The 6,715-nt window shown below is 41.7% G+C and overlaps 1 pseudogene; it reads left to right on the top strand.

Annotated features, from left to right (window-relative positions):
• The first annotated feature begins 2,604 nt into the window (after window positions 1–2,604).
• Window positions 2,605–3,108, top strand: LOC101697743 (peptidyl-prolyl cis-trans isomerase A pseudogene; annotated as a pseudogene).
• Window positions 3,109–6,715: the final 3,607 nt, after the last annotated feature.

Raw genomic sequence — 6,715 nt, 5'->3', positions numbered from 1 at the left:
CCATGTTTTAAGGCCATTGTCCTGAAATAGTGCATCTTTGCATTAACTTTTGTGGGTTTTTTTGGGTACCGGGGATCAAACTCAGGACCTTGCGCTTTCAAGGCAGGCGCCAGAACCACTGAGCTAAATCCCCAGCCCTAACTTTAGTGTTTTTAAAAGGTCACCCATTAAACTGATCTGTGTCTTAGCTCATTAAACTGTGGATTTCTGGGGCTGGGCAGGGATAGCACTTGCCTATAATGGCAGCTACTCAAAAGCTGAGGTAGGAGAATCTAAGTTTGAGGTCATGTTGGCCAAATTAGCAAGACTCTACCTTAAAGTTAAAAATAAGTAGGTCTGGGGATGTAGCTCAGTGGTAGAGGACTTGTCTAAAATGTCAAGGCCCTAGGCTCAATCCCAAGGACTGAAAAAAAGTATATGCATTTTTTTCTCTTTTTTAATGAAAAAAATCAAATGTATTTTTGTTTGTTTTGAGACAGGGTTTTCCTATGAAGTTCAGGGTGCCCTTAAACTCACTGTATCACTCAGGCTGGTGTTAAACACAATGGATTCTCCCTCCTCAGCCTCTTGAGCACTGGGATTGCAGACATGCACTATCATGCCTGGGTAAAAATAGTACATGTAGATATAAAAAATATAAAATACAGTTTCTCTCCTCACCTCTGCAGAATCTGATTTAGTATGTGTGGAATAGGAACAGAGGATTTGAATCTGACCAGTGTGGAGTGATGTTATTGCAGGGCAACTGATCACTTTGCGCAGCTCTTCCCAGGGGGAGCCTGATTCGATTCATTTCATTAAAAAAAAAAAAAGTATATATATATATATATATGGCCAGGTATGGTGGAGCATGCCTGTAGTCCCAGCACATGGGAAGTTGAGGCAGGAGGACTGCCATGAATTTGAGGTCAGCCTGGGCTACATAGTGAGACTCTATCAAGAACAAACAAACAAACAAACATAGAATAAAGAAGGCTCTGAAAGCTGAGGCAGGAAGATCACAAGCTTAAGGCCAGCCTGAGCAAATTTCAAGAACCTGTCCCAATATCGTTGCTGCAATCTCCCATACCTCTCATTACAAACCCAAAAAACAAGCAAACATAAAAACAGCATTAAGAGTTTCAATAAATCATCACTTAAGTATAGTATTTGGCATGACTATATAAATACATGTAGATATACGTATGTACCTATAAACGTATAATGTCTTTAAAAATACAGAAAAGTTGGAAACTGGTAGCTCAGAGAAAAAAGAATGGAGCTCTTGGTCCATAATCTAATTTGGAAATGAGGCACAATCCTGTCCTCTGTCTCTTCTCCCTGGGTGCAGCTCTCTGCTGCCCCCTGGGGTGAGTTGTGCTCCTCAGCACTGTTCACTCTGGGATTGACTGGCATCTCATTTTTGTGTCAAGAAGTTCCACTTGGGATATTTGTGAAACAGGGAGATATCCAGCTTTGGAGAACTATTTCTAATGATTTAGAGGAGCATTTCTAACTACATGTCTCAACTTCCAGGTGAGATATAATAAAGTATTATTGCTTCTTAGGCCAACAGCCTTTTCTTTTTTTCTTTTTTGCTACTGGCGATCAAACTCAGGACCTTGCGCTTGCGAGGCAGGCACTGGAACCACTGAGCTAAATCTCCGGCCTCCTGAGATCCTTTTCTTATTCTTAGCCACCACTGATCATTGTGAACTGACCAGGTTTTCTCCTGCAAACTTCTCCTGATACTAACTTTCTTTTGGATCCTGCTCTCCCTTGCACCCTCTTTTTGCCTGTGCTGTGGCCCAGCTGGTCACTTAAATTGTCAAGGTTTCTTCCTTACCTAATGGTAATCCCTCTATCTCAGGAGGCTGAGAAGAGAGGAGCACCTGAGCTCAGGTGATCAAGCCCAGCCAGGGTCACTTAATGAACCCTGTCTCCTTGGCAAAGAAAAAAAAAAAAAAAGAAAAAAAAGAAAGAGTTTTTCACTCAGGCATGTCCCAGCACTATTGGAAACTGAGGCAGAAGGATCCCAAATTTGAAGCCAGAATGACAAACTTAGCGACTTAACAAAACTCCATCTCAAAATAAAAATATAAGAGCTGGGGCTATACCCCAGTGTGAAGGACCAGTGTTTAGTCCCCAGTACTGGAAAGGAAACAATGAAAGAATAAAGAAAGAGAGGAAAGAAGAAAAAGGTGGAAAAAGAGAGGTAGGAAGGAAGGAAAAAAGGAAGGAGGGAAGAAAAACAAGTTTTGCTTCCTCTTTTTTGCTTGGGTGTCCTAAGGCAATGAAGTGCATCCTCAATGGGGCTCAAGAATGGCCTCATTTTTTGTTCCAATAATGTAGGAAAAATTGTCAGGATACAGAGAGAAAAGTATTGGGGTTACCATAAAGTTGTTTTTACCCAGAAGAGTAACAAAGCATGTTCCTCTCATGCACCCAAGGGGCAGACCAGCTCTTTGGTGTTCCACCTACAGATCCAAATCTCGGAGCCTCACCCCAGGTGTGATCATGACACAGCTTAGTTGAGGGAAATTCTTTTTTTTTTTTTGTATCGGATTGAACTGGGGACCTTGTGTTTGCAAGGCAGGCGGCGGAACCACTGGGCTATATATCCTAAAGCCCACCATGTTCTTCGACATCGCTGCCGACGGCGAGCCCTTGGGCCGCGTCTCCTTTGAGCTGTTTGCAGATAAAGTTCCAAAGACAGCAGAAAACTTTCATGCTTTGAGCACTGGAGAGAAAGGATTTGGTTATAAGGGTTCCTGCTTTCACAGAATTATTCCAGGATTTATGTGTCAGGGTGGTGACTTTACACGCCACAATAGGACTGGCGGCAAGTCTATCTACGGGGAGAAATTCGATGACGAGAACTTCATCCTGAAGCACACAAGTCCTGGCATCTTGTCCATGGCGAATGCTGGACCAAACACAAATGGCTCCCAGTTTTTCATCTGCACTGCCAAGACTGAATGGTTGGATGGCAAGCACATGGTGTTCGGGATGGTGAAAGAGGGCATGAACATTGTGGAGATCATGGAGCACTTTGGGTCCAGGAATGGCAAGACCACCAAGAAAGTCACTGTCACTGACTGTGGGCAGCTCTGATGTGTTTGGCTTGGGTGTATCACGACCACCAGACCATTCCTCTAGCTCAGGAGAGCACCCTCCGCCCCATCCACTCGCAGCATCCCAGCATCTCTGCTCTCACTGCAGTTCTTCGGGTTCCATATTTCCCTTGCTCCCCTCCAAACGTAGCTCAATTGCAGAGTTAAGTTTATGGTTATGAATAAAAAACTAAGGGTTGCCTGTTAAAAAAAAAAAAGGCTAAATCCCTGGTCCGAGGGAAATTCTTAAAACATACGTGACCTGTGCTCTGCAAACATATCTAGGTCATCAAAGATAGGACAAAAACAAAGCTGCCATGGAGGAGAAGGAGAGATGACAGTTCATGCAATATGATATCTTGGCTGGGCTCTGGAAGGACAGAAGGTGCCTTGGGAAACTAACCAAACTCAGTCCTCTGCTGGAGCTAAAGGTTTGTAAGTTGTGTTAATCTGTTAGAAAAATAAAATTTTGCAAGGTTAACACACAAAAATCAATAGCATTCCTCTACACCAATGACAGACTCACTGAGAAAGAAATAGGGCAAATAATTCCTTTCACAATAGCATCCAAAAACCTGAAATACCTAGGAATCAACCTAACGAAAGAAATCAAAGACCTCTTCTCTGAAAACTATGGCACTCTGAAAAGAGAGATTGAAGATGATATCAGAAAATGGACAGACATCCCCTGCTCCTGAGTAGGAAGGATTAATATAGTGAAAATGGCCATACTTCCAAAACTGCTATATAGATTTAATGCAATTCCAATTGAGATCCCAGCAGAATACTTCATAGACCTTGAGAAAACAATCCAAAAATTCATTTGGAGCAAGAAGAGACCCAGAATAGCAAAAGCAATTCTAGGTAACAGAGACATGGCAGGGGGTATCACAATCCCCAACCTGCAACTATACTACAAAGCTACTGTGATATAAACAGCATGGTACTGGCAAAGAAACAGACCTGAGGACCAGTGGAACAGATTAGAAGATGCAGAAACAACGCCAGACACACTCAGCCATCTCATCTTCAACAAAGGAGCCAAACACCCTCACTGGAGGAAAGATAGCCTCTTTAATAAATGGTGCTGGAATAATTGGGCTTCAACTTGCCAAAGATTAAAACTAGACCTATATCTCTCACCATGCACTAAACTAAAATCAAAATGGATTCAAGATCTAAATATTAAAATAGAAGCTGTGAACCAGTTGGAACAGAGGTTAGGTAGCACCCTTGAAGACATCGGTGTAGGAAAAGATTTTATGAACAAAACCTCAGTTGCCCGTGAACTAGCACAAACAATCAACAAATGGGATCTCTTCTTATTAAAAAGCTTCTGCACAGCAAGAGAAACCACCAGCAGTGTGAAGAGACAACCCACAATGTGGGAAAAAGTCTTCACCTGCTCTTCCTCAGACAAAGGTCTACTATCTTGAATCTATAAAGAACTTCAAAAGATCAGACCTCCCAAATGTAAAGACCCAATCCAAAAATGGGCATCTGAAATGAACAGATGTTTCTCACACAAAGAAGTAGAAATAGCAAATAAATATATGAAAAAATGTTCCACATCACTGGTCATTCGAGAGATGCAAATGAAAACAATGCTGAGATTCCACTTCACTCCAGAAAGAATGTCTGCTATCATGAAATCAACCAATAACCAATGCTGGCGGGGCTGTGGGGAAAGAGGAACCCTGCTCCACTCCTGGTGGGAGTGTAGACTGGTAAAACCACTGTGGAAATCAGTATGGAGATACCTCAGAAAACTAGGACTAGAGGTCCCATTTGACCTAGCTATTCCCCTACCGGGCATGTTCCCCCCAAAATTAAAAGAATCATACCACAGTGATATATGTGCACCCATGTTCATAGCAGCACAGTTTGTAATAGCTAAAACTTGGAAATACCCCAATTGCCCATCAACTGGAGACTGGATAAAGAAAATGTGGTTTTCTTATCAAATAGAGTACTATTCAGCCATAAAGAATGAGAAACTAGAGCCATTTATAGCGAAATGGATGCACCTTGAGGCCATACTCTTAAGTGAAATAAATAGGACACACGTGTAAATACTGAATAGTTTCTCTGGTTTGAGAAACTGAAAGTGTAAATACGGTTAAAAATGTATAATAGGTAATGTGAAATAGGAAGAAAAGGGGCAAAGGGGAAGGAAGTGGGAGGGCTAGGGGAAAGGATAGAAGGGAATGGGATTAATATGAGAAAATGGAAAAATAGCAACAAAATCTTTGTAAATAGGGAGGACTGGAGGGGTTGAAGGGAGGGCTGGGCAAGGGTGAAAAATAAGAACCAAGAGAGAATATGTAAAGGTGCAAATTTCCAATGATGAATGTCATTATATTGTATACCTAAAATGTACCAATGATTAGAATGAATAATTGATAATTCAAAATAGGAAGAAAAGGTCCAAAGGGGTAGGGGTAGTGGGAGGGGCAGGGGAAAGGAAAGAAGGGAAAGGAAAAATGATGAGAAATGGAAATAAAGTCTTTGTAAATAGGGAAGGGTGGAGGGGGTGAAGGGAGGGCTAGGAATGGGGAAAAAATAAGAACCAAGATGCATTATGTAAAGGTACAATTCCCAATGAGAAATGTAATTGTGTTGTATACCTACAATGTACCAATAAAAGAATTTAATGCAAAAAAAATAAAATTTTGGTTTCCTTGGTTTTTCTCTATTGTTCCACTCTGGTCTGTTTTGTTTATCTTGACTCAAATCTTTATTCTTTCATTCCTCTTTCTAGCTCTGGGGTCTGGGGATTTAGCTCAGTGGCACTGAGCCTGCCTGGAAAGTGTAAGCCCAAGGTTCCTAGTTTGACCTCAGGTACAGAAAACAAACAAACAAAAACAAACAAACAACAACAACAAAAAGAGACTCTTTCTAGCTTTGAGTTTCCTTTGTTCTTTTTGTTGAATTGCTTAAAGTATTAAGTTGGTTTATTAATTTGAGATCTTCCTTGATTTTTTAGGGATGTATAGTGATACATTTCTTTCTCAGCTTTGCATTAACTACATCTAATATGCTTTGAAAATTTCATTACACATTTTTGTTACCTGAACATGGGTCTTATGCAGGTTCTTGACATCCTGAACAAAGACTTGAATTGGACACCTGAAAGGGACATCAAGGTCAAAGATTTATTGAAATTGTTAACACACTGCGCAGGGTGGATGGACCCATGGAAAGAGGAAGCTTGGGCCTGAGGGTAGTTAGGTATGAGAGTTTGGCTGGGGTTGAGAGGTGGGTCTGAGGTTTTGCCCCTGCCCATGAGAGACTTGGCTCTGCCCTTCCAGCAGGTGGTGAGCTTGACCTTTTCTTGCCCTTGAAGGAATCTGGAGTCCAGATGGGGTGTGTGTCAAATTGCATAGTCAATGACTTGGTAATTAGTGTTGGTGTCTCCCAGGCTGCAGAAGACCAGTGTGCTTCAAGACAGTGTGTGTGATCCTGTCATTGTTGCCCTCTGTGTGTAGACCTTGTATCCTGATCTTGTGATGATATTTCTTTTTTTGGTACCTGGGATCGAACTTGGGACCTTGAGCTTGCAAGGCAGGTGCCAGAACCACTGAGCTATATCCCAGCCTGTTTCACTTGCATTTTCTTTTCTT

Source organism: Heterocephalus glaber, unplaced genomic scaffold (genome assembly GCF_053883595.1).
Source record: "Heterocephalus glaber isolate CG9 unplaced genomic scaffold, H.glaber_assembly_v1.0 deba00001452, whole genome shotgun sequence".
In the NCBI taxonomy this organism is placed as follows: domain Eukaryota; kingdom Metazoa; phylum Chordata; class Mammalia; order Rodentia; family Bathyergidae; genus Heterocephalus; species Heterocephalus glaber.
The sequence above is the reverse complement of the archived record's forward strand: the minus strand, read 5'-3'. Positions and strand labels throughout refer to the sequence as shown.